Here is a 9,476-nt window from a genome sequence, read left to right on the forward strand (position 1 = left end):
CTGTTTCCATCCCCTCCCAGTGTCTCTGGATGCCTGGCTTTGGGCTGGTTTCGCTCCAGCCTTGTGCTCAGAGCTGTGTTGGAAGGGGGGCAGCGTGCTGGGCTCCCCGTGGTGGAACAGCAGCAGTGTGGGCTCAGGCCCTGGGCCATGCTGTGCCCACCCCAGTCTGGTCCTGCTCTTTTCCCAGGTGCTGCTGGACCTGCTGGATGAAGAGGGAGTTTTCTTCTTGAAAGCCAGGCCCAGCACCAAATGCCTCTCCCAAGCTGTGGGCATGAAGGACTCTGCTGGAGAAGGTGAATTCATCACCCATGAAATGTGGTCACTCACAGAGGGAAAACTTGTGTCCTGCTGCTGGCTTGGCCAAGCAGCAAGCAGCTGTTGGCCATAGCTTGTGTCCTGGGGCTCTCTGGGGCTGTTGCACATGGACTCTTTGCAGGGTTGATTTCTACCTGGCAAGCTCTAGGAAGCTTTTCCATTCTTATGGAGGTGGTGGGTTGAGTCCTGGGGGGGGGTAACACCACTTCAGTGGAGCATCTGAGGTCTGTGCTGCATATGGGGAGTCCCCAGCCTGAAGGGAGGCTGTCCCTGAGCTCACAGCCAGCCAGCAAAAGCCCAAAGCACTCTGACTCAGCTGTGCTTAAGGCAGGAGCTATCTGGCTGCAGTTTGAGCCAGAGCTGAGCACTGAGCTGAGCTTAAGACAACTAACAGGGATGGCCCTGGTAGTGTCACAGCTTTGTGACCATGGGAGGAGGGTCTGGAAGCACTGGTGAGCCAAGCTGTGCTTAGAGACAGCTGGTTTTCAAGCTCCTGTTCCTTTTCTGGAGCATGGAAATGTTTGCAGTGCCTCACCTGTCCCTGGTGTCCATCTCTGTGCAGAGAGGAAGCCCCACACTGCTTCCCTGCTCCTGCAGCGTGGGCAGACAGCAGAGTTTGAGGTGGTTTTCAAGCCCACCCTGGCCCAACGCCTGGAAGGGAAGCTCCACCTGTCCGTGCTGGACAACCCCTCTGAGACCACCATCAGGCTGCTGGGGGAAGGCTATGGAGATGACTTCACCCTGGACAACATCCAGGGACTAGTGGCAGACAGGGAGGAGCAGAACCTCCCTGAGAGCAGCCTGGAGGAGGACAGCCTGGAGGGTAAGAGGAGAGGCTGCCAGGGTGTAGCAAGGAACCTCCAGGGCTGGGCACACCTTGTGGCAGCACAGGGCTGGCCCAGATTTAGCAGCCAGCTGCTGTCACCTTTTGTAGCCTGCAGAGCAGCCTTGCTTGGGAGCCCCAGGGAAGGTGCCTTGTCAAGGGAGAAGTTTGCAGGCCAGCAGGGAGGGCTCAAAGAAAGCAGCTTTTGATTGAGGAGCTCTAAAAGGAGGTCTGCCAGCCCATGGGGTGCTGTGAAGAGCACATCTGATCATTTGTGTCCTCTCTGGGTGGACTGCTTGGTGGCTAAGGAATTGGTTGGATAGTCACAGCCAGAGGATAGTGATCAACAGCTCAATGTCCAGATGGAGACTGGTGTCCCTCAGGGGTCCATGCTGGGCCCAGAGCAGCCCTGCAGAGAAGGACTTGGGGGTGCTGGAAGGTGCAGATCTGGAGGTGAGCTGGCGCTGTGATCTCAGCCCAGGCCCAGACATGTCCTGGGCTGCATGTCCCAGGGGAAGGAAGGCTTGGAGAAGGTAGAGCTGGAGTCCTGTGTGTCTGTGGGGGGCAGAGGGCTCTCCCCTCATGCTGAGAGCTCTCTCTCTCATTGCCAACAGCTCACCCAGGGGATCACATCCAGTTTGGGTTCTGTCCCGTTGGCACCCCCTGCACCGTGACCTTCACCATCGCCAACCGCAGCAGGGGGCAGGCCCTGCGCTTCCAGTGGCTGCCTGAGCCTCCCTTCCACTTCTGCCCCCAGGTGAGCTTGGTTGTCTCTGCTTTTCCCTGCTGCTCAGACCCTGCCTGGCAGCTTTCTGGGAGCCACCACGGAGCAGTGAGAACCCCTTTCAGTGCCACCTAGGAGATGCCACCCCTGGCTTTGCTGGGGCCAGAAGAGCTCCATGTTGTGGGACATGGCATCTTTTGGTGGTGTTCTTCTCCATCAAAACCCAGATAAATCCTCAGTAAGATGCAGTTTGACACAATCCCAGCATGGTGGGAGTTGGAAGGGACCTCTGGGAGTCATCTAGTGCAACCCCCCTGCCAAAGCAGGGCACCCACAGCAGCTTGCCCAGGATCACAATGGCCGGGGAGGTGTGTTTGAATCTCTGCAGAGAAGGAGACTCCACAACCTCTTTGGGCAGCCTGCTCCAGGGCTCCAGCACCCTCACAGCAAGGAATTTTCTCCTCTGGCTCAGATGGAACCTCCTTGGTTCCAGTTTGTGCCCCTTGCCCTGTCCCTGGGCACCACTGAGAGGAGTCTGGCCCCATCCTCTTGTGCCCCACCTTCTAGCTCTTGATAAGCTTTGAGAGATTGTCTCCCAGGCTGCTCTTCCCCAGGCTCTCAGCCTCTCCTCACAGAGGTGTTGCTGGCACAGCTGCTCCCCACGCCCACAGCCTGTCCTGTCCTTGCCAGTGATCCCAGGTTGGTCTTGGCTCTCTGCTTCTCCCTAGGTGGGACACCTCCATGCTGGCTGTGCGAAGGACATCACAGTGACCTTGCAATCAGAAGTTGAGGTCACCTTTAAAAAGCACCCAGTGAAGTGTCAGGTGTCCAGGATCTCCTTCCAGCTGCCACCAGAGGAGGTCCCTGACTGGGATGACAGCCTGCATGCCATCAAGTGGGTGCATACCACAAGGGCCCCAGGTGCCACCTGGCCTGTCAAGAAGAAGGTGAGAAGCACAGCAGCAAAAGCTCCCTGAGCTGCCACAGGAAGGTCTGCTGATGGCAGCAGATCTCCATCTCTGCTCCTCCTGACAGTGAATCCACCCCTGAATGGGAACCAGCAGGATGTGTTAGAGGAAAGGATGCTGCTCAGGGATCTGAGGGCTCAGACAAGATGGGGAAGTCTCTTGGACAAGAGAGGCCAACCCTAAACCAAGAGCTGAAGTGTTGCAATCTGTGTTGGATGGGAGCTCACAGTTTTGAACCCACTTGCACAGCATGGTGGGGGTTGGAAGGGACCTCTGGAGGTCATCCAGTCTCAACCCCCTGCTAAAGCAGGGACACCCACAGCAGCTTGCCCGGATCACAATAACCAGGGGGGGTTGAGATCTCTGCAGAGAAGGAGACTCCACAGCCTCTCTGGGCAGCCTGCTCCAGGCCTCCAGCACCCCCACAGCAAAGAATTTTCTCCTCCTGGTCAGATGGAACCTCCTGGGCTCCAGTTTGTGCCCCTTGCTTCTTGTCCTGTCACTGGGCATGACTGAGAAAAGAGTCTGGCCTCATCCTCTTGCCCCCCAACCTCCTGCCCCCCACTTTAGCTGTTGGTCAGCACTGAGCAGATCTCCATTCCCTGGAGTTCAGATCTGGTTTAGATTCAGTGCCTTTGAATTCCCAAGGAGTTCAATCCCCTGCTTCTTGTTTTGGGTGCAGAGCAGCAGTAGCAGCACTCTGCTGTGTGTGCTGCGGAGCCCCCCAGCGCCCTGGGGCTGAGCTTTGAGCGTTGTCTGCACTGAGCAAGGCAGCAAAGCTGGCCAAGGGTCTGGAGAGCAGGGCTGATGGTTGGACTCGACAATCATCCAGGTCTTTTCCAACTCCAACACCCTCTGCTGTTGGCTGTGGGGATCTCAGCAGCAGCTTCTGCTTTGACTTTCCTTGCCCAACACACTTCTCTTGGGTGATGGCTCTGCCCCAGCTGCTGAACCACTGCAAGACCTGGAACCCAAATCGTTTTGCCTAGCAGAGGCAGAGCAGTCAGAGACTTTCCAAATGAGTTCACTCCCACCCCCAAATGCCCCTTCCCAGCCCCCAGCAGTGTGGTGGCTGCCCCACACCAGACATCTCTCCGGAAAGTCCTTTGTCCTAAAAAGAGTTTCCAGAGCTGTTCATTCTTGGGGTTCTCCACCCACAGCCTCCAGGAGGGAAACTGGAGGCTGCTAGGTTTATAGGGGCCAGGAAAAGCAAGGTCAGGCACTGGTACCCAGTGGCAGTTCCCACGTGTGTGCTTGCAGTGCTGGCGCTGCTGGCTTTGGCCAGCAGGTGACACACAGCCTACAGCAGAAGGGTCTCCTGCTGCTGTCTTCATGGGATGAGCCATGGGAATGTCCTTCCTAGCCCCTCTGTGTGGCTGCTGTTGGAGGCTCCCTGATCAGCCTGGCACTCAGGGCCCTGCTCAGTGACTCTTCTCTTCTCTTTGCAGGTGCTGGAGCCAGAGGCAGAACCAGCTCACACTGTCTTGGAGAGCAGCAGCCGTGAGGTGCAGATTTTCCTCAGCGCTGTTGTCACTGGCTCGGGGTGTGATGAAGAGGTTATTAATTAATATGGAACACAGAAATATTAATTGTATTAATTATTAAAATAATTAATAACCACTATTTGATGTACATATTCTAGTGCACAGTTGTGCAATACACCCCATAAGTGGTTTAGTATTTATCATTTGGACTCCATTGGAATATTTACAGAGTTAATGTCTATGAATCTAAAGAAGGGTGCAATTCCACTGCTTGTCCACCAGATGGCGAGTTGATGGGACATTGGCAGCTGCCTAACTCTAGAGAGAGACATTACAATGCATCAGAGGTTACTTTGCTAGACGTGGGTGCTTTGAATCAAATGTTAATGAGTAAGTGGAAAGCACGGGGGAAGATTCACTGTGTCCTTTGTTGTAGCAGTCTGCTGTCACCGGGCTGGCTCCTGACTGGTCCAGATGGTGACAGTGGGGGGCAGCCTTCTCCCTCCCATGGCAGCAGAGAAGAGATGGAATGTAGGCTAGCTGGCAGGCAGGTTCCCTTGGCAGGACTGTGGCAGCTCCCTTCAGATGGCAGGGAGCGGTCCTGTGGGATCGGCCTGGCAGGGCCGGCAGGGCTGGTCCCAGGATGGGGTCGGCCCTGTGGCAACGACCTTCGGGGCCGGCGTGGACAGCCCTGGGGAGGAAGTGCGGCTGCATGAAGCAGCGACTTCCCCTTTGCTTGGCTCGAAGGTGTGGACGGGACCCTATCGGAGTGGTCCCAGCTTTGGAGCACAGGGCATGGACTCCTCTTCTCTCCCACAACAGTGGCATCATGCAGGCATGCGATGAAGCACTGCTCCTGCTTTCTGAGCTGACACCCAGGGTTGTGCAGCTTGTTAGTCTGCTGCTTAAGGCTGAGGCAGATGTTTGGACTGCTGGACTCGGCTAGTCTCTTCCCTGGCAACTGGGCAGATCTTACCCTCAGGGGTCCAGTCCTCTTGAAGACATGGCAGGGTCTTCTGGCCTGTGAGACTGGTAATACAAGGCTGTAGCTTCTCAGGCGCTCAGCGTATGTCACTCCTCTGGAGATACTCTCAGGGCCAAGGCTCAACAGGCCTGCCTGGATGCAGGCTTAAGAGCAAGGCTATGGCATGAGGTTAGGCTGGAGCAAGGAGAGAGAGCAAAGTGAAAGAGGGCAACGTATTTACAAGTTGGGGTAATACTTACAGGTTTCTTGCGGCTAGACTTGGCCAATGGGCATGCCGTAAACAATCGGCTGCAGCCTACAGGAAGCGTGAAGCTAGAATGATGCCATACTTGGTATTAGCACCAGCATCCCCTGCCATGGGTGTGTGCGGTGGGCTGTGCTGCCTCGGCCTTTGTTCCCCTCATGAAAGGAGAGGGAACTTGTCCACATGCTGGGACAGGTATCAATATCTGGGCATAATTCTGGGCATAATGTGCCTTCACCACACTGAGCTCCACCCCTTCTAAACAATTCCAGTGGCTGCTAATACTATCCATCTCATCTAAAACAATAGCTACGATGAGTAAATAAAGTTCACAGTCCATTCTGGATACTTTCCGATGGAGATGATTCAGGAGTCCAAAAACCAGGCACCAAGAAAACAGAAAACAGTTTGTCTCTCTGCATTGCAGCAAAGAAAAGGAGCAGGGACTCTCAGGTGACTCAGGGCTCTCAGGGCTCTTAGGGTTCGTGCTCCGTAGATGCCTCATGGATTACTCCTTTGGGCACAAGGTTGTATCTGTACAACACTCTGAATTGAAACTCTCTCAGCTAAAGTTGGATTTCTTTGGGGAATGCACTGAATTTCTCCATTCTCTTGCATTACCCAATAAGTGTGACCAGGACCTTCAGCAGAAACCAGCCCTTAGACAGGTTTGGCCTCTCCTGAAGGAGAAAATATCCAAAGAGTTTTGCCTAACAGATCCTTTTCTCTAACAACAGGAACTCTATCACCTTCTACCTTTCGGGACAAACCTGAGTGTGCAGGTCCAGCTCCATTCACTGAGCCTCTGCTATTTACCAGCCAGGTTGCTGCTGCTAGATGTTTCTCCCAGAGTGGTCTTCAGCAAACTATTGTAGTGCTCAATCTTCCCTGCAGCTGGTGCATAGTAGGGGATGTGGAATATCCACTCCATGCCTGCTCTGTGGCCCAGTTCTTCACAAGATTGTTTTTGAAGTGAGTTCTGTTGTCTGACTCAATCCTCTCTGGAGTTCCATGTCTCCACAGGATTTGTCTCTCCAGACCAAGAATGGTGTTCGGTGCAGTAGCAGGAGGTACAGGATGAGTTTCCAACCACGTAGTGTTTGGCTCTACCATAGTAAGAGGGGATTGGATGTGGCACTTGGTGCCATGGTCTAGCCATGGGGTCTGTGGTGACAGGCTGGACTGGATGATCTTTGAGGTCTCTTCCAACCTTGGTGATCCTGTGACACTGTGAAGCAATATTCAGGCCGGAGATTGTGAGTCAGTCCCAGACCTGGGGTTGGGAGCAGCAGGCAGGAAAGTTTATCACCCAGAACTCTGTGCTGGGTATAATTCTGTAAAGCCAAGGAACAGTACAAATAGGACCCAAGCACGGTGCCTGACACTGAAAGTGAAGCTGGAGTACAGGTGGGGGATGCTGGTGCAGGGGGATGGGCGAGTGGCACACACCTGGCTGGCTGAAGAGGAGCCAGAGCCAAAGGCAAACAGGGGCTGGGTGACTGAAGAACCTCTCTGTTGAGCTCTGCTGTGAAACACAACTGGGCCCTGGCAGAAAAGCAATTGGAAACTTAGCCCATCCCCTGCTGGGCATCAGCACAGCGCTGAGTGGTCAGGATCCCTGCCAAACAGCTTTGGCTAGCTTTGTACTGGGACATCTTTCCTTTGGTCTGTCTCCCCCAGCTTCTTAGGGCTCTGACTGAAACCTGTTTTGGGCCTAGTCCTGTCCACCCAGGACATCCTGCCAAGAGGTATTCAGCTGGCACTGCCTGGGCTGTGTTCTCTCAGCTCTGCCTTCAGCTGCCTTCCAGCTTTCTCCTGCTCTCTTTCCACAGGGGTTTCTCTTTGGCTCTCTGGCTTTGCTTCTCAAGTGCCCACAGCAGGCAGGGTTCCTTTGGCTTCTTCCTGCCCCTCCTGGGCTTAAGGGGGAGCAGCCATGGGCTTAGTTTTCCCTTGGACACAAGCTAGGTAAGCCTGGCCTGCTAAAGGCTGCTGCTGGGCCAGCTTTCAGCTGCCAAGGGAGCGGTGATCACTGCCATGCCCTGGTGCCTGGAGCAGGAGAGCTGACTCCAGGGCAGACTTTCCCAGCAGTTTCTGCCTGGCTGCTTTTCCCCCTCTGGTGTTTTTACACTTCAACTGCTCTGAGCCAAGGCTGACTTCCTCTGGAGGCAGCTGTGCAGCCCCCCCAAACATCCTCTTAGCAACCTCCTCCTGTGTGGCTCAGGAGTGCCCTTGTTCCTGTGCTGCCAGGCCTCGGGGCCTGAGCCAAGCCAGCAGCATTGCTCAGGGAGTTTTGTTCCCAGGTGTGGGTTTGCCTCTGCCCAGGTCAGGAGGGACAGGGATCTGCTGGAGAGAGCCTGGGGTGCTTTCAGGAGCAGGCAGGTTGCTCTGTTGCTGCACAAGGGGCAAGAGAAGGGCTTGGGCTCCCAGAGAGGAGGGGATAGGATGGGGAAGTTGCACTGGAGAGGCTGCTCACAAACTCCACTGCTCCAGGGCTGTAGTGCAGAGCAAATAGACAGAAATCCCTGCTCTGGACTCCACACAGAAGCTCCTGAAGCCAAAGCTTCACACAGACCTCTCTCTCTACCAGGCCACCCACCCCCAGGCTTCCACGGCCCCCTCCCTGCCATTGCCTCTCTCCCCTCCCTTCCCCCACCGCTTGTGCCGCAGCACAAGACTCAGCCTGGCAGCTCCAGGCCTGCTTGGCAGAAGCACCAATGCTGAGCAGGCCTCAGCTAAGAACCTGCACATCTTCCCAGGAGGAGAGAAGAAGGGAAAAGGGAAGAAAGGACCTTTGCAGGCAGTGTTCCAGGGGGGCAGGACTTCTGGGCATGGAATCCAGAGGTGACACTTTGTGGGACACCTCCTGGACCTTTCTAGCTGCTGGAGCTTTGCAGTTCTTCAAGGCAAGCAGCCTCAAACTGCCACAGAGCCCAGCAGAGAGCTAGGAGGATGAGGAGGGGACTGGACTATCTCTGTGCTGAAGAAAGACTGAGAGCTCTTTAGTCTGGCAAGGAGAAGGCTGAGAGGGGACCTGGTCACTGTCTATCCATATCTGAGGGCTGGGAGTCAGCTGGAGGTGCCAGGCTCTTCTCAGTGGTGCCCAGGGCTAGGCCAGGGAAGAGGAGGCACAAATTGGAGCACAGGAGCTGCCACCTCCACAGGAGGAGACACTTGTTTGGGGTGAGGGTGCTGGAGGCCTGGAGCAGGCTGCCCAGAGAGGTGGTGGAGTCTCTTTCTCTGGAGCCTTTCCAAAGCCAGCTGGCTGTGTTCCTGTGGGACCTGCTCTGGCTGCTGCTGCTCTGGCTGCTGCTGCACTGGCTGCTCTCCAGAGGTCCCTGCCAGCCCCTAGCAGTCTGTGATTCTGTGAGCTCCTGGCCAGCTTTTCCCCTAGCTGCTTGTCTGTCAAGCAGGACATTCTTTGCAGCTGCCATTTTCTTAGGAGCTCTCTTTCCCTCCTGGCCTGCTCTGGCAGTTCAGCAGGGGCAGTGCCAGCAGCTGCAGGCAGTGCTCAGGTACCCCTGGCACAAAGGCACAGGTGGTTGGCTCTGCAGCTCAGCCATCCTGCTTGGTGCCAGCTGGGCCTCACAAGGTGTTCTGCTCTGGGCTGCTCTTTGTTTCTTGACTCAAAGCTGTCCTTATGTTCTGGCAAGGGCAGAAGCTCTTCAGGAGCAGGAGTGAGAGTCACTCAACTGAACTCTGGCACACAAAGCTTCCAGGCAATTCTTAGACCTCCTTGAGCCTGGAGCCTGAGGGCAGGCTGTGAACAGAGTCCTTGGAGCATCTGCTGAGGGTTGCTGCTGCAGCACTGGGCAGGAACCAGGCTGTGGGCTTGTGTGACAAGCAAGGCTTGAGAGGTGGTCCCCAGTTTCTCAAGGCAGATCCTAGACCCCAAGCTTTTCAGTCTTTGATCTTTCATGTTCCTTTCTTTACCTT

General features: G+C 55.4%; 1 long non-coding RNA gene across 1 annotated transcript; it reads left to right on the forward strand.

The window, feature by feature from the left end:
* The first annotated feature begins 1,767 nt into the window (after positions 1 to 1,767).
* On the forward strand, positions 1,768 to 4,404 carry LOC137458853 (uncharacterized). The gene is made up of 3 exons (XR_010991977.1): positions 1,768 to 1,895; positions 2,591 to 2,809; positions 4,279 to 4,404. It is a non-coding gene; the product is annotated as an uncharacterized lncRNA (long non-coding RNA).
* The last annotated feature ends 5,072 nt before the right edge of the window (positions 4,405 to 9,476 follow it).

The sequence above is a fragment of the Melanerpes formicivorus genome, unplaced genomic scaffold (assembly GCF_026170545.1).
Source record: "Melanerpes formicivorus ecotype bairdi unplaced genomic scaffold, bMelFor1.0.p_v2 SCAF_289, whole genome shotgun sequence".
Taxonomy (NCBI): domain Eukaryota; kingdom Metazoa; phylum Chordata; class Aves; order Piciformes; family Picidae; genus Melanerpes; species Melanerpes formicivorus.